We start from the raw sequence: 17,099 nt of genomic DNA, 5'->3' as shown, positions 1-17,099 counted from the left end.
CGATTTAAACTAAACTATTGGTGTCTTTGCCATATTCGTCACAGATAGTTAACTGTTACATATATGCAGTTTCTCAAACAAACAGTTCAATTATGAAGTTAATTTGAAATCATGCGGTGTCGTGATAAGTTCCTCTCTTTTGCCCTTGGTCACCTTTTGGAATCATTCTACAAATACATAATTAGAATTGCTTTGTTTCTAACTATTGAGCCCCTATTTACTTAAGCAAATGTAGGGTATTTATAGATTTCTGATAGTATTTAAAGTACAAAAAATTCTATTATTAAAATTTTCTGATTTGGGCAAGATGTGCTATTTTAGGGGAACTGTCCCGTTTTCAAACAAAGAAATACAGCACCAATTTCGTTGCTTCTTTTTGCTAACAAGCGTGCATACTGCTTACTGATGTCCGTGTTAGGAATGCACGGGATTGGTTATATATGAAATTTTTATTGGCTTTAACAAGAATTGAAAATTTCAATACTTTATCGTTAAAAATCTTAAGTTTCAATGAAATTGACAAATTGCTGGATAGTGTCCGAGTCGATTGATATATAAATCTTCAAAATCCATCGAAAGATAAAGGCGCTAGTAACGTTTGAAATCTTCCTTCTCAGCGTAACGCTCTCTATTCCCAAAAATCTAAATGACACCCAGTATAGTAAAGAAAGACGCAAGTCCTACGTCAAAATGGTTTAGTTGGAGCGGCAGCTACCAGCCTTCCAAAGCGTTTTGAAAATAGTTGTAGTCAAACGAAGGTGGTCGATAAACATCTATAATGTTTCTAAATGAACATAATGCAAAGCATCAATCGTTTTAAAATCCAGCAGTATGTTTTCCAACGACCTTGCCGAGCGCTCCATTTCGGCAGGCTTAGTCATCAACGTCAACAAAACCAAATCGTTGGATGTAAACACGGCGACCCCTTCCAGTTTTACAGTAGCCGGGCAACCAGTGGAGATGTTTAAAGCTTCCAATATCTTGGTAGCCAAATGGCGTCAGACGACGGTTCCAAGATCGACATAGGCGCACGGATCAAGAAAGCAAGGGCTGCCTTTGCGAGTTCAAGAAATATATGGAAAAACAGGCAGATAAGTTAACGCACCAAAATACGAATTTTCAACTCTAACGTGAAATCTGTGCTGTTATACGCTACCGAAACATGGTGTGTATCAGTGGAGAACACTCAACGGCTGCAGGTGTTCATCAACAGATGCTTGCGGTATATAATACAGGCCTGGTGGCCTCACAACTGGATCTCAAACAAAGAGCTTCATCATCGTTGTCACCAGAGGCCGATAGCAACAGAAATTCGCGATCGAAAGTGGGCTGGGTCGGCCACACTCTACGTAGGAGCAGAAACGAAATCTGTAAACAAGCATTAGACTGGAACCCAGCGGGACATCGCAGCAGAGGCAGACCAAGAGGATCTTGGCGGCGAAGTCTCAATAAAGAAATAAAAGAAGTCGACCGAAATCTAACCTGGCAACAGGTTAAAGCGATAGCTGGGCAACGCTCAGGATGAAGATCTTTCAAGTCGGCCCTTTGCACCACCGGATGTGTACAGGATTCATTCAAATAGATAATGTTTGATTACGAAGTCTCAAGATAAATTATGGTGTACCTTTTTCCGTTTGGGTTAAGGAGAATGCTTTTGACCACTCGCCGCTTCGGTCACGTATAAGTCTGTCATTAACTGATTAATAACACGGCTAAGATCTCCCCTATTCCTAATCAGTCCCGGTTTACAATTCTCATCTTTTTTTACTAGTATAATACCACCTATACCCGCCCAAATATATTTGATTTTCAACATTTCTTGAGACTTTCTCAGGTCATTGAGCAACTCCTTCGATAACGGCAATACCACTTAAGGCAATTGCGGATGAATCACACTCATCCATATTTATTCGCTTTTCTCAAGCACGTGCTTTCTGATGTAGCCCGCAGTATCGAGGTGTGATTGTTTACCAGCCGATGATTGCTACAACAACTCAAATTGATAGCGTATGGCTATTGCGTCTAAGTGTAGCAGCGCTCGGCTTTATCCCGCATACTCAAAGGACAATATGTGACGGATTGCCGTCAGGTTCCCACCGGTAGTCAGTGAATATTTCTGCATATTTAATTAATACTAATTAATACTCGACCCGGCATACTAATTAATACTCGACCCGGCAGACGTTGTCCTGCATAGTTGGCGAAAATGCGCGTTGTTAACTACCCATGCGAAATTTCCATACGGTTCTTAATTTTAGTTTTCCATGATTTGGTCAACCTTATTCGTGATTTTTGTATCAGGAAATATCATATAAACCCGTCGGAAACGATAACGAACATATTTGCTGAATGGATGAAGTACATCCATCCAGCCGTTTTCGAGTTATGTGGATACGAACACAGACCATTTCATTTTTATATATATAGATTATATCTCTCTAAGAAAAAAATGCATCATTTTCCCAAGAACTCCAACGAGAATCTCAAAGATTCCAAGCATACCGAAGAAAACCTCATGCGACTCTGAAGGCAATCGACCAGAGATTCCGACGGGAATATTTCAGCAATTCCAACGGGAAAATTGCAGGCATTCCGATGGGAATGATTGTGGATTGTAGAAATTGTAGAAGGATCCCAAAGCAATCTGTCGAGGGATCCCGCAGCAAATCGCTGGGAGGGACTTCGTTGAGGGATTCCGAAGTTAATCGTCGAGGGAATCTTTGAGGAATTCCGAAGCAAACCATCGATGTATTCCGAAACGAATTCGTCGAGGGATTCCGAAGCAAATCGTCAAAGTGATTCCGATCCGAAGTATTGTGAACAAATCGTCAAGGAATTCTGCAACAAAATCTTCAAACGATTCCGGAGGAATTCCGAAACAAATTAACAAGAGATTCCGAAACCATGAATTATGGAGGGTATCCCCCACATATTCCCTAGGGCATAGCTTCCCAAAGTTGGGGGGTCGCGACCCCCTTCCATAAGATTTACACAGGCTGGGGGGTCGCGACCCACCACTATGGGAAACTATGCCCTAGGGTATCCCTCACCGAAACCGAAAGGAATCCAGTGTGAATTCTTTTGAATTCCAGTTGGAATGTTTCGATGATTCTGAAAGGAATTCTTCAGAGTTTCAAATGGGAATTCTTCTCGGATTCCGATGACAATCTTTCTCGGATACTGAAGGGAATTGTGAAGATTATCATGCTGCTTGGCAAGCGAAAGTCTGCTGGAAAAAAGTCACTCCAGTCCGTGATGGATGACCACATGTCTTTGACTGCTGGCGAAGTACCACGATTGCTTCGATTGATATTATGGTGGCTCTCCGTTGTTGCTCATATCAAGCTTACTTTGGTGCTTTCAAAGTACATAATTAGATATTGCCTTTTCATTATTAACACCATGTGAAATTTCATTGACACACAGGAAACGCTCATTTATCTTCCACTCATTTCATTTTGATAGCGTGAATATGGGAGATAACACTTATTGGCTTCACTTTTCAAATCCTAGGGGGTGGGGTGTAAAACTCTAAGATCAGTGATCCTCAAACTCGGAGATGTAAATATAGAGAATGATCTCAAAATATTTTAGCGTATAACGCTAACTTCGAGATATCATCAACTAGCTATGGTTTTGAACTGTCGTTGGAAGTGAAATACACCTGAACACTATTACAACTCATAGGGCATAGTAGTATTTGACTGAAACTTTCTTGTTCCTTAAATCGGATCAATGTATTAATTAGTGATGTGAGTATACATTTTCTATGTATCTTGTTTACTTTGTTTTCAACAATGTGCAGTGAACTTCACATCGTGTTGATGCCTACTAAAAAATAGAAAATCAAAAACATTCGTTTCATTTGCAACCCTGAAAACAAAACCTACTTCTTTCTCAAGCCTTTATGGCAACACACTGACCAGTTTACATATTAAGAGCTGGCTACTCTTTCGTATCTTTCAAAATAGATGGAACGATGATCCAGAAAATGTTTTTCATCGGCTTTAGAGGTGATTTATCCATTTACACAAAATCTCAGTTTTAATCATCTTTTGAAACGTAGAGCTTGCTGTTGCACGATGGGTTGGTGAGGACCAAGCCTGGCTCTATTTGCATCACAAACACATTCACATAACTTACCCCCGCACTGCATGAATTTTTGGCTCCGTGTTCGATTCGTTACCGAATGAATGGATCAATTTCCAAGAATGCCGATGGGTGGTTAGAGTGCATCTAGATTATGCTGTTTGCCGCACATAATGGGAATTGATGAAATTTTCCTAATATCGTAACGGTGCTGTACCAATTGGCTGAGATTTGTTTGTTGCATATCGGACAGTCGGATTCTAGTGTTGTTGGTTGTTATGAGGTCGATAGCTGTGGGGGGTTTTCCTTGTCACGAGCAGTTCTCTAGTGGAACAAAGGCCCGGTACCGTCTTGTGCTCGAATCCGGAAAATAGTCTGTGTGGATGGTTGGAACAAAAGGAATACTTCCTTGCATTGTAGATTATGGAGGAAGTTGTTCGCCATGGCCAAATTGAGGCAGGATGTGTACATTCATATAACTATACAAATGACATTTTAAAAGTACATATTACAAGATTAAGGTGTTCCTTGTGACTCAAAAGCAGTTATATTTCAAATCAGATTCTTTCATTTGTATTATACCTACCTATGAGACGAAACCAAAAAAGCCAATCCAAGACATTCAATAATGGTAATACTTCAAAATGAGTGGAACACAAACACTTTTTTTTATCATAATTTGACAGCTGTGAGAGGGTTCGAAAGCAAATTTTGAGAATCTGTCATACAAACTTTCAAGTAAACAAAAAATGATTTTTGCAACTTTTACCTTAATTGCCACAACTATTAAATTATCAAAAAGATGCCTCCAGTGAAAAGATATTTTAGTTACTAGATAAAGATTGTCGCTGTCGTCGCTGTCCGGAACATCTTTTGCTGGCGAGGATAGGGGAGCTAAATGTCAAAGAAGGAAAATCCATACGATTTGACAGGTATGTACCACACATGTTTCGGACAGCAGAACAAAGGGAACAGTAGCGACAATCTTTATCTAGTAACTAAAATATCTTTTCTCCAGTGCCTTTGTCAAATTTCAACTGATTTAGTGCGCACATGATCATAATTTCAAAATTATGTCCATATATATTTCTGAACCAACATTTGAAAAGGGTGTAACAGCCAAAATTTATTCCTTCTGATTCTTCACCTACATATATAGCTATATGTGTAGACGAGGAATCAGAAGGAATAAATTTTGGCTGTAACCGCTGTAACTAAAAGATTCAAAACAAGTTTCGATGAAAACCCGCTCAAAATGCAATCATGAACATCGTATAAAATCTAATGATAATACTCATTTCATATCCTTTCAGATGGAATACCTGAGCTGAACGTACTCGTCGTTGCTGAACGGTAAGCATCAAGGCACTTGTTCGTCCAATTTACTGAAAATCATCGCAAGCTTGTCAAGATAATTGACACTAATGTCTCATAAAACCACTCAAACCATCTATCTCGGCTGAATGCCTTTTTTTGTCGGTGAAACACAAAATGAGCCTCCTCGTTCATGTTTTTAGCACAGACAAATAGATGTGACTTTTCCATTGGCCACGTATAAAAGCAGTCTGATTTGTAGTTATTCCAAAGAATCAATTAGCTTGAACAACGAATAAAATCATTCTGAAAATCTCAAAAATTGCCTACAACGAGGTTAGTCTTTTGGTTATCTACATTACAAACAAACTGGTTTAAATGTTGATGTTCATTTTGCTTTTTTCTTGCAAATTTTCCAATTCCGCTTATATTTTTCCATAGATATTTTCTGGAAAAACGAATTTACTTCAGCTCCTATCCCTTCCCACATTAAATCTATTTCTCATTGATATCTTCTTGCGAAACTCTGTTTTATCTGCTTATCTTTGAGCCTTAGATGATCCGAAATTGGTTACGCGAAGGCATGGATTGCGAAGGGGCCTACAAACCCAGCTTTTTCGGGATAGAGAGCGAGACACAGGATAAATATTTTCAAGAAGTGCGGCAATGTTTTTGACATTCCGACGGAGTTACGTGGTATGTGGAGAATGGTGGTATTGATTTTCTGCCAGGGCAAGATTCTGTGTACCGCACCTTTTTGGTTTGCTTTGCGGCGGGAAGCGGAAAACATTGGTCGAAAGTGTCGGCGCTAAAAAGACAAGTGCCGCACATCATCTGCACGAACGGATGCGGAAGACGGATAATGTTATGAGGCACCGGGGAATGGCTGTAAATAGCAGTGATTAAATGTTCCTTCTGTCTGAATTATATTATCAAGATCAAGTGTGGAAGGATTTAAAATGGTATGAAACAAATTTAAGCAAATTTATGCGGGGATTTCTTTGAATGGTGTCATTGATTTATACCGGGAGAGGGGGAACAAACAAATTAAACCTACTCCGTATGAAACCTTTGGCTACGTCTCTTATGTTGAGTTCATATTGGGTAAGTGATCTGAACTTTTCTTATTCTGACCACTCGAATGAAATACACTTGGACACATTAAGCTTTTTCCAAGTCATATGAATTCAAGTGAGTAGATCAAATCACTTCAACTTTCCTCAAAATTAACATTGAAGAAGGCGATTTTCATGGGGCACCGTAGTCGCCAAACGATAAATCATTCTACTTAAAATCTAATAAATAGAATTCTGTTAAGGCTCAAGACTCCATCACAATGTTTTGAGAATTAATGACTGTATCGCTTGTTTGTAATAGTGAGGCAATTGGTACGGAAAAGTGCAGCAGCGATAGATAAATTTTGTTTACAACTGGGGTGGGTGGAAATGGGGTGTTAAAAATATGCCAGCTGATGCATAATGTTGCCAGACTTGACGGAATGTATATTCTATATTATAACACATGATCACGGTGTATCAAATATATGGGTATTTATCGGTTTAAAATTTGTTATTCACCACTTGGAATTTTACAGAATCTTACATAACATGTTAACATATTTATTTCTGGTATATTTGTTCAATCCGACAAACAGCAATGATTTTTTCCAATAAACAAATCTGGCAACGGTGAAGAGATGATTATTTTCTTGTGTATGCACACCTTTGTTTGCGTGCTGGCTGGCGTATACGTTGTATTGTTCGGATTGAATGAAGTTGCATCGCGTAGATTTTGTACTCACCATTTCACTTATTGCGCTAGTGAATTTGAGTCTTCCGCATTTTATTGCTTTCACAATACGGTCGTCAAATTTGTCTCTCACTTCGATTTTTAGAAAGCAGTTTTCGACAGTTTTTGGACGCGAAGTGAATTAATTGGTAGTCAATATTGAAGAAAAATGTGAAACTCAGTTAGTGAATATGTTTTAGGAGTGATTAAATCAAGAAAACAGTGGGAAAAGATCAAGTGAAAAATCAAGTGCGTTTGTATGTGTTTGCTCCGAACGTTTGGAGTTCGTATGCGTTCGATAAAAATTCGAATGCCGGCCCAGGAAAAAAGGCAGTTTTCAGCGTTTTTCCTGCAATTTCTCAGTAATTGTTAATTTGGATAAGTGAAAAATTTATTTGAAAATGTAATGAATATGCAATGATGGAGGTAAGTCGGCAAATAGCCCCAAAATATTGAATTTAGTTCAAAACTTTATTAGTATTAGTGCGGATTCGAATAAAATCATCGTCATTGTCGGATTGATTACGGTTTATAGAGCCTTAAGCACAACTCCTACTAAGTAACGCAAACGTTGTGGGATTGTTGTTTTTTGAAAGCGACTAGACCGGAAAGTCGCTTTTTCTCAAAATGGCGCAAGTTTGCTGAGATATGGCCATTTGTTTAGAATCGGTGCCGATCGGGAGTCTTAAAAGGGACCAGGCCACAAATTCATTTGAATCAAGTTTTTTGACCGATCTTCCATTATGATTACATTCCAAAAGTCTTCTGATACGCCAATAATGAAAAACCAATTAAAAAGACGGAACGTGAATGTGATATTCTACTAAAGAATATATTATTTCCAATTAATCCACTTTTATCATTTCCGATGTATCACAGCCAAAAATAAATAAACATACGCGATTTCCACACAGACCCTCTAAGAAATATAGTATTTAACTTTACTGATGTATGACAGTCCTTAAATTATTGTTGTTATTGATACACAATCGATTTTTTGGAGTGCTGTCATAAATCGACTTTTTAAATTTTCGGGGGGAATTGATCCCTCTCCAAGAACTTGCTTTGATAAAATTAAAAAGATGCCCTCGGATTTTTAAAATATTTTTTCTTCAAAATACGCGATTTTTGTTATTGAATTCGACAGCACATGCAATTTTTAAATTTGGGGAAACTTGATCCCCTTTTTATGATATCTACGCAATCAATATTTTTTCCTGCCAAAACTTCATCAAATCTGTCCAATCTACAAAAAATTAGAAGCCTGAATACAGATTTATATTCTTTTGAATTTTTTCGCCAATTTTTTGTATGGGTGGTTTGTATGGGGGATCAAGTGTCCCCATATTGAGGCAATAACTTCAAATCCAAATATCCTAAAACTTGGATGGAATGTTGACAGTTTCATCAATACAGATCATTAAGCATATTTATGGCTTTGTGCTGTGAAAAAACGAAAGCATTTGGTCATTGTTATGAAAAGTTGTTCAAATTTTGCGTAGTCAATAAAAAAATCTTTGTGATGGTCAAAACATACAAACCACCTTGCAGAATAAATAAGGTTGTCAATCCAAAAAATAGCTCACCACATAAAGGTCATTTGTTTAAAGGATCTATACTAAAAAATACACTAGAACAAAACTACTTTAGCTCTCGATAAAACAGGGCGTGATCAAGTCTCCCCGGGGATCAAGTCTACCCACCTTCCCCTACTATAATATTCACCAAAATATGTATCTTTATTTAGCTACCACGACCTGTCTCTGCACGCTCAACTCCGACCACTCCACTATCAATCTACACTCTTATTCTAGAATACCACATCCTTCCCTGGCAGAAATTATAATGTCAGAAAAACTAATATTAATAAAAAGTTCAATCGACAGACTGACCAAAAGTTCTTCGGTATCCATGTAGTTGACATATGACTGGGGTTGTGGTGTTCGCCATGAAAATGCTCTTATCCAATACCTCATACATTTAAGAGCCGGTTATGGTAATACATACGATTTGTATTAGTTGAGGAGCCTTGATCTGGGAGGGAGAAACAGATACGAAAAATGTGTGTGTCAAGCCGAGCCGAAATCTAGCTGTCAGTGTGAGCCGAAAACGAAACTCTCGGCAAGCAAATTTTTGAAGGCAATATAACAACAATAACACGCAAAAATGAATATAGTCTTTTCAGGTGGCGCCTACGTTGATTGTTCTTTCTTGTTGAAAATTTACGTGTTGCATGACGACAGTATATAATTAATTTGATGTGTAGTATCGAGAGCTCCCTCCCAGGCCTTGGTGGTACCGATCTCTATTCGATCGGGTACCCGACACCAACATCCGGCTTCTGGCAACGTTCTTCTCGTTTGTCACTCTCTGACACCCGTCCTGGGTCGCCTCTGTGCAGTGCCTACCACTTCTCGTGCTGTTGTGCTCACCGCTCCATGGATCGACTCCCATGGATCGTTGATGTTGTCGCTAACGTTGATTGCACTTATCCGTTCGTCGAGCTTCTGGCGGTACTCAGCCGATACTCCTTCCGCCGACAATCGCTGGATATTGTAACGCATCGTTCGCTGTGATCTTTCGTTCGATACAGTTGACAACCGTGATCGAATTTTACTGACAACGAGGTAGTGATCAGAGTCAATGTTCGGACCTCTGAATATCCGCACATCAATAACATCCTAGAAATGGCGCCCATCCACCAGAACATGGTCTATCTGGTTGCAAGTTTCACAATTTGGGTGTCTCCAGGTGTGCTTTCGGATGTTCTTTCGTGCAAAGTAGGTGCTACTGATGGCCATCCCTCTTGCAGCAGCAAAATTTACTAGCCGTAGGCCGTTGTCATTGATAGCGTAGTGAAGGCTCTCCCTACCGATTATGGGACGGAAAAAGTCCTCTCTACCGACCTGAGCGTTAGCGTCTCCGATAACAATTTTCACGTCATGCTTTGGGCACTCTCCATAGGCATTATCAAGACATTCATAAAACGTGTCCTTCACGTCGTCGGATTTATCGTTTGTCAGTGCGTAAACGTTGAGTAGGCTGTAATTGAAGAATTTGCCCCGTACACTAAATACACAGATTCGTTCGCTAATGGATTTCCACCGCATCACTCGCTTCATCTGCTTGCCCATCACTACGAAACGAACTCCATGCTCTGCTTTTTCACCGCCGCTGTGATAGATGTTATACTTGAATGCAGTGTTGGTCGTGGGCTCCACGGCTCGGAATTTACGTTCTCCAGATCTAGGCCAGATCGGACTTCTTGAATAGCAGCCACGTTCACTCCAACCTTCTGCAGTTCACGAGCCAGAAGGCTCGCTCGTCCAGGTTCATTTAGGGTCCTGACATTCCAGGTACCGAGTTTCCAATCATAGTCCTTATTTCGTTGCCGGGTCGGTTGCCAAAAATAACTTTCTCTTTTTCTTCTATCTCCATTTTTCGTGGTATTTGAGAGGCTTCAGTAAGTTACCTTACCGGGGTCGCGTTACCTACATCGCGATGATGGGGCTGCCACCTTAGGTATAGCTGACGCGATACAGCATTTCGTTAACACTAGGATTCATTCGTTCAGAAAATCGTTGTAACTAAATTTTCAAATGGCTATATCTCAGTGGTTTTTCAACCGATTTTCTCAGTTTTTTCACCAACCTCTTAGCCATCTCTTCTAGTTTCTGGACATTGCAAAATATTGTATCTAGGGGTGTTCAATTTTCCACTAGAGCTGTGGGAGTAAAGCAACGGATTTAGAAAAATGCGATTTTGGAGATATACTTATATTTCACTACCAAAAATGATATCTATTCATATAGTGATGATGGAAATGATAAAATAACAAATAAAAGACATCACCTGGAACATTAGAACACATTTTAAGCATCCCTACTCTGCATACGATGATAATTCGGTACCTTTAGGAACTACTTTATACTACACGATGTATGAAGCTTCAGAAAATGTTTTCAAGCATGTTGTCTACTGTGAACTTGTTAAAATAAATGTAAACTATATACGACACATGTGTGATAATAAATTATGATGTTCTAGGATCTCCGAACTGTACTGGAATTTGAATCAAATGGTCTACCGAATCCACCAAGGCTTCCATGATGCCCCAGCCGCAGTATCAACCCAATTATGTCCTCCGAGTATTTGTCTTTCACTTGCGTCTCAAATCCAAACATATGAGATGTTGTAAGATCTCCAAATTGTCCTGAAGTTTGAGTAAAATGGTCTATCGAATCAACCAAGGCATCCATGATGGCCCCAGCCGCAGTATCAACCCAATTATGTCCTCCGAGTATTTGTCTTTCACTTGCGTCTCAAATCCAGGCATTTGAGATGTTGTAGGATCTCCAAATTGTCCTGGAGTATGAGTAAATTGGTCTATCGAATCAACCAAGGCATCCATGATGTCCGCAGCTGCGGTATCAACCCAATTATGGCCTCCGAGTATTTACCTTTCACTTGCGTCTCAAATCCAAACATATGAGATGTTGTAAGATCTCCAAATTGTCCTGAAGTTTGAGTAAAATGGTCTATCGAATCAACCAAGGCATCCATGATGTCCTCAGCCACGGTGTCAACCCAATTATGTCCTCCGAGTATTTATCTTTCACTTGCGTCTCAAATCTAGGCATTTGAGTTGTTGTAAGATCTCCAAATTGTCCTGGAGTTAGAGTAAAATGGTCTATCGAATCAACGAAGGCATCCATGATGTCCCCAGCCGCGGTATCAACCCAATTATGGCCTCCGAGTATTTACCTTTCACTTGCGTCTCAAATCCAGGCATTTGAGATGTTGTAAGATCTCCAAATTTTCCTGAAGTTAGAGTAAAATGGTCTATCGAATCAACCAAGGCATCCATGATGTCCTCAGCCGCGGTGTCAACCCAATTATGTCCTCCGAGTATTTATCTTTCACTTGTGTCTCAAATCCAGGCATTTGAGATGTTGTAAGATCTCCAAATTGTCCTGGAGTTTGAGTAAAATGGCCTGTCGAATCAACCACGGCTTCCATCATGTCCCCTGCCGTAGTATGAACCCTATTATGTCCTCTGAGTATTTATCTTTCACTTCCATCTCAAATTCAGGCATAGGGGATGTTGAAAAATCTCCAAATGGTCCTGGAGTGTGAGTAAAATGGACTATCGAATCAACGAAAGCTTTCATGATGCCCCTAGCCTAGGTATCAACCCAATTATGTCCTTCGAGTATTTATCTTTCACTTGTGTCTTAAATCCAGGCATTTGAGATATTGTGAGATTTCAAATTGCCTTGGAGTTTGAGCAAAATGATCTATCGAATCAACCAAGGCTTCCATGATGTCCTCTGCCGCGGTATCACCCCAATTATGTACACCGGGTATTTGTCTTTTACTTGCTTCTTAAATCTAGGCATATGAGATGTTGTAAAATCTCCAAATTGTCTTGAAGTTTGAATCAAATGGTCTAACGGATCAACCAAGGCTTCCATGAAGTTCCAAGCCGCGGCATCAACCCAATTATGTCCTCTGAATATTTGTCTTTCACTTGCGTCGCAGTTTTGGGAAATTGAAATGTTGTAAGATCTCCAAATTGTCCATGAGTTTGAATCAAATGGTTTATTGAATCGACCAAAGCTTTCATGATGTCTCCAGCCGCGCTACCAACCCAATTATGTCCTCCGAGTATTTGTCTTTTACTTGCATTACAAATCCAGGCATATGAATTGATTACTTTACTTATGATGCTTATTGTTTATTATTATTATAATAATCATTCGACAGTGTATGTTTGTCTTAATGAAACTTTACTCTGAAAACCTCAATTTTAAGAACATCACTTTGTCAGTCGAAGTCTAATTTCGGGTACGTCTCGTTAAATCCGATCATCATTGATCAAATTGGTACAATCAGGTTCTAGTAATGGTGTCCTCGAGGTAAACGGAAGGAGACACTAGAATGGAACGTATATGCAAGCATATTGTTGGTTTATTTCGGTTTTTTCTCTTTGAATCGAGAAAATGAGGGAATTGAAAACATTTCAGAGAGGCATCGTAAAGCGTGTTGGAGGAGTACGATAAGTACTACGTAGGACCAGTCACGGCAGCAGAAATCTCACACTCCGGTAAACTGTCATCCTTAGCTGCATGAATTGGGTAATGACTTGTCATAAGACAATTTTTAATTGTAACTTACCAGATATGTGAGGCCTTCTTTAGTGTCTCGTACTTGACTCGACTAAATGTGTGCATGAGCTCGGAAGACATGATTAGATACATACCTTCGCTGGAAACATAGTTCCAGGCGAGGTTGATTTGGTTGACAGACAACTTGATCCACATCCAGAGCGATTTGGGAGACTAATAACATCGTATTTTTATATACCAAGCATGTGCATGGGCTCGGAAGATTGGATAAAAACATCTGCTGGAGATAATTTCAAGGTAGGGTTGATTTGCAAGTCGTGGTTCATTTGGAAAGTAATTTAAAAACAACTATGTCCACCAAATTGCGTTGATATCGTGGCTGAAGACATCATGGCAGCCTTGGTTGATTCGGTAGGCCATTTGATTCAAACTCCAGGACAATTTGGAGATTTTACAACATCTCATATGCCTGGATTTGTGACGCACGAGAAAGTCAAATACTCGGGGGACGTAATTGAGTTGATACCGTGGCTAGGGACTTCATGGAAGCCTTGGTTGATTCGGTAGACCATTTGATTTAAACTCCAGAATAATTTGGAGATCTTCCAACATATGATATGTCTGGATTTGTGACGCAAGTGAAAGACAAACACTCGGAGGAAACAATTGTGTTGAAACTGCGGCTGGGGATATTCTGGAAGCATTCGTTGATTCGGTAGGCCATTTGTTTCAAACTCCAGGACAATTTGGATATCTTTCAACATCTCATATTCCTGGATTTGTGACGTAAGTGGAACTTGAAGACTCGGAGAACATTATTGGGTTGATACCACTGCTGGAAATAGCATGGAAGCCTTGGTTGATTTGCTAGACTATTTGATACAATCTCCAGGACATTTAGGAGATATTACAACATCTCATTTGCCTGGATTTGAGACGCAAGTGAAAGACAAGCTAGAGACTTCATGGAAGCCTTGGTTGATTCGATAGACCATTTCACTCAAACTCCAGGATAATTTGGAGATCTTACAACATCTCAATTGTCTTGATTTGAGGCGCAAATGAAATGCAAATACTCGGAGGACATAAAAGAGTTGATATCGCGGCTGACGACATCATGAAAGCTTTGGTTGATTCAATAGACCATTTTGCTCATACTCTAGAACCATTTGAAGATCTGACAACATCCCTTATGCCTGGATTTGAGACGCAGGTGGAAATCAATTATTCGGAGGACATGAAAGGGTTTATACTGCGACTGAGAACATCATGGAGGCCTTGGTTGATTCGATAGACCATTTTACTCAACATCCAGGACAATTTGGAGATTTTACAACATCTCATATGCCTGGATTTGAGGCGCAAGTGAAATACAAATACTCGGAGGACATAAAAGAGTTGATATCGCGGCTGGGGACATCATGGAAGCCTTGGTTGATTCGATAGACCATTTTACTCATACCGGAGCAATTTGGAGATCTTACAACAACTCAATTGATGCCGCGGCTGGGGACTTCGTGGAAGCCTTGGTTGATTCGTTAGACCATTTGATTCAAACTGCAAGAAAATTTATAGATCTTACAAAATCTCATATGCCTGTATTTGAGACGCAAGTGAAAGACAAATAATCGGAGTACATAATTGGGGTGATCCCGCGGCAGAGGACATCATGGAAGCCGTGGTTCATTCGATAGACCATTTTACTCAAACTCCAGGACAATTTGGAGATCTTACAACATCTCAAATGCCTGGGTTTGAGACGTAAGTGAAAGATAAATACTCGGAGGACATAATTGGGTTGACACCGCGGCTGAGGACATCATGGATGCCTTGGTTGATTCGATGTACCATTTTACTCATACTCCAGGGCAATTTGGAGATCTTACAACATCTCAAATGCCTGGATTTGAGATGCAAATGAAAGACAAATACTCGGAGAACATAATAGGGTTTATACTACGGCAGAGTACATCATGGAAGCCTTGGTTGATTCGATAGACCATTTTACTCAAACTCCAGGACAATTTGGAGATCTTACAACAACTCAAATGCCTGGATTTGAGACGCAAGTGAAAGATAAATACTCGGAGGACATAATTGGGTTGATACCGCGGCTGGGGACATCATGGATGCCTTCGTTGATTCGATAGACCATTTTACTCAAACTCCAGGACAATTTGGAGATCTTACAACATCTCATATGCCTGAATTTGAGATGGAAGTGAAAGACAAATACTCGGAGGACATAATTGGGTTCATACTACGGCGGAGGACAACATGGAAGCCGTGGTTGATTCGATAGACCATTTTACTCAAACTCCAGGACAATTTGGAGATCTTACAACAACTCAAATGCCTGGATTTGATACGCAAGTGAAAGATAAATACTCGGAGGACATAATTGGGTTGACAGCGCGGCTGAGGACTTCATGGATGCCTTGGTTGATTCGATAGACCATTTTACTCAAACTTCAGGACAATTTGGAGATCTTACAACATCTCAAATGCCTGGATTTGAGACGCAAGTGAAAGATAAATACTCGGAGGACATAATTGGGTTGATACCGCGGCTGGGGACATCATGGATGCCTTCGTTGATTCGATAGACCATTTGATTCAAACTGCAAGAAAATTTATAGATCTCACAAAATCTCATATGCTTGTATTTGAGACGCAAGTGAAAGACAAATAATCGGAGTACATAATTGGGGTGATCCCGCGGCAGAGGACATCATGGAAGCCGTGGTTCATTCGATAGACCATTTTACTCAAACTCCAGGACAATTTGGAGATCTTACAACATCTCAAATGCCTGGGTTTGAGACGCAAGTGAAAGATAAATACTCGGAGGACATAATTGGGTTGACACCGCGGCTGAGGACATCATGGATGCCTTGGTTGATTCGATGTACCATTTTACTCAAACTCCAGGGCAATTTGGAGATCTTACAACATCTCAAATGCCTGGATTTGAGATGCAAATGAAAGACAAATACTCGGAGAACATAATAGGGTTTATACTACGGCAGAGTACATCATGGAAGCCTTGGTTGATTCGATAGACCATTTTACTCAAACTCCAGGACAATTTGGAGATCTTACAACAACTCAAATGCCTGGATTTGAGACGCAAGTGAAAGATAAATACTCGGAGGACATAATTGGGTTGATACCGCGGCTGGGGACATCATGGATGCCTTCGTTGATTCGATAGACCATTTTACTCAAACTCCAGGACAATTTGGAGATCTTACAACAACTCAAATGCCTGGATTTGAGACGCAAGTGAAAGATAAATACTCGGAGGACATAATTGGGTTGATACCGCGGCTGGGGACATCATGGATGCCTTCGTTGATTCGATAGACCATTTTACTCAAATTCCAGGGCAATTTGGAGATCTTACAACATCTCATATGCCTGAATTTGAGATGGAAGTGAAAGACAAATACTCGGAGGACATAATAGGGTTCATACTACGGCGGAGGACATCATGGAAGCCGTGGTTGATTCGATAGACCATTTTACTCAAACTCCAGGACAATTTGGAGATCTTACAACATCTCAAATGCCTGGATTTGAGACGCAAGTGAAAGATAAATATTCGGAGGACATAATTTGGTTGATACCGCGGCTGGGGACATCATGGATGCCTTCGTTGATTCGATAGACCATTTTACTCAAATTCCAGGGCAATTTGGAGATCTTACAACATCTCATATGCCTGAATTTGAGATGGAAGTGAAAGACAAATACTCGGAGGACATAATAGGGTTCATA

At 39.9% G+C, this 17,099-nt stretch overlaps 1 protein-coding gene across 1 annotated transcript in view; it reads left to right on the top strand.

Annotated features, from left to right (window-relative positions):
• Positions 1-17,099, top strand: part of LOC134211567 (uncharacterized) — a 722,476-nt gene that overhangs the window by 86,023 nt on the left and 619,354 nt on the right. Inside the window, exon 2 of the mRNA XM_062688552.1 lies at positions 5,403-5,442. The gene's annotated coding sequence lies outside the window, so the exon portion shown is untranslated. The remainder of the gene's footprint in view (positions 1-5,402; positions 5,443-17,099) is intronic.

Source organism: Armigeres subalbatus, chromosome 2, assembly GCF_024139115.2.
Source record: "Armigeres subalbatus isolate Guangzhou_Male chromosome 2, GZ_Asu_2, whole genome shotgun sequence".
Lineage (NCBI taxonomy): Eukaryota > Metazoa > Arthropoda > Insecta > Diptera > Culicidae > Armigeres > Armigeres subalbatus.
Note: the sequence above shows the minus strand (reverse complement) of the source record. Positions and strands in the feature narration are given on the sequence as shown.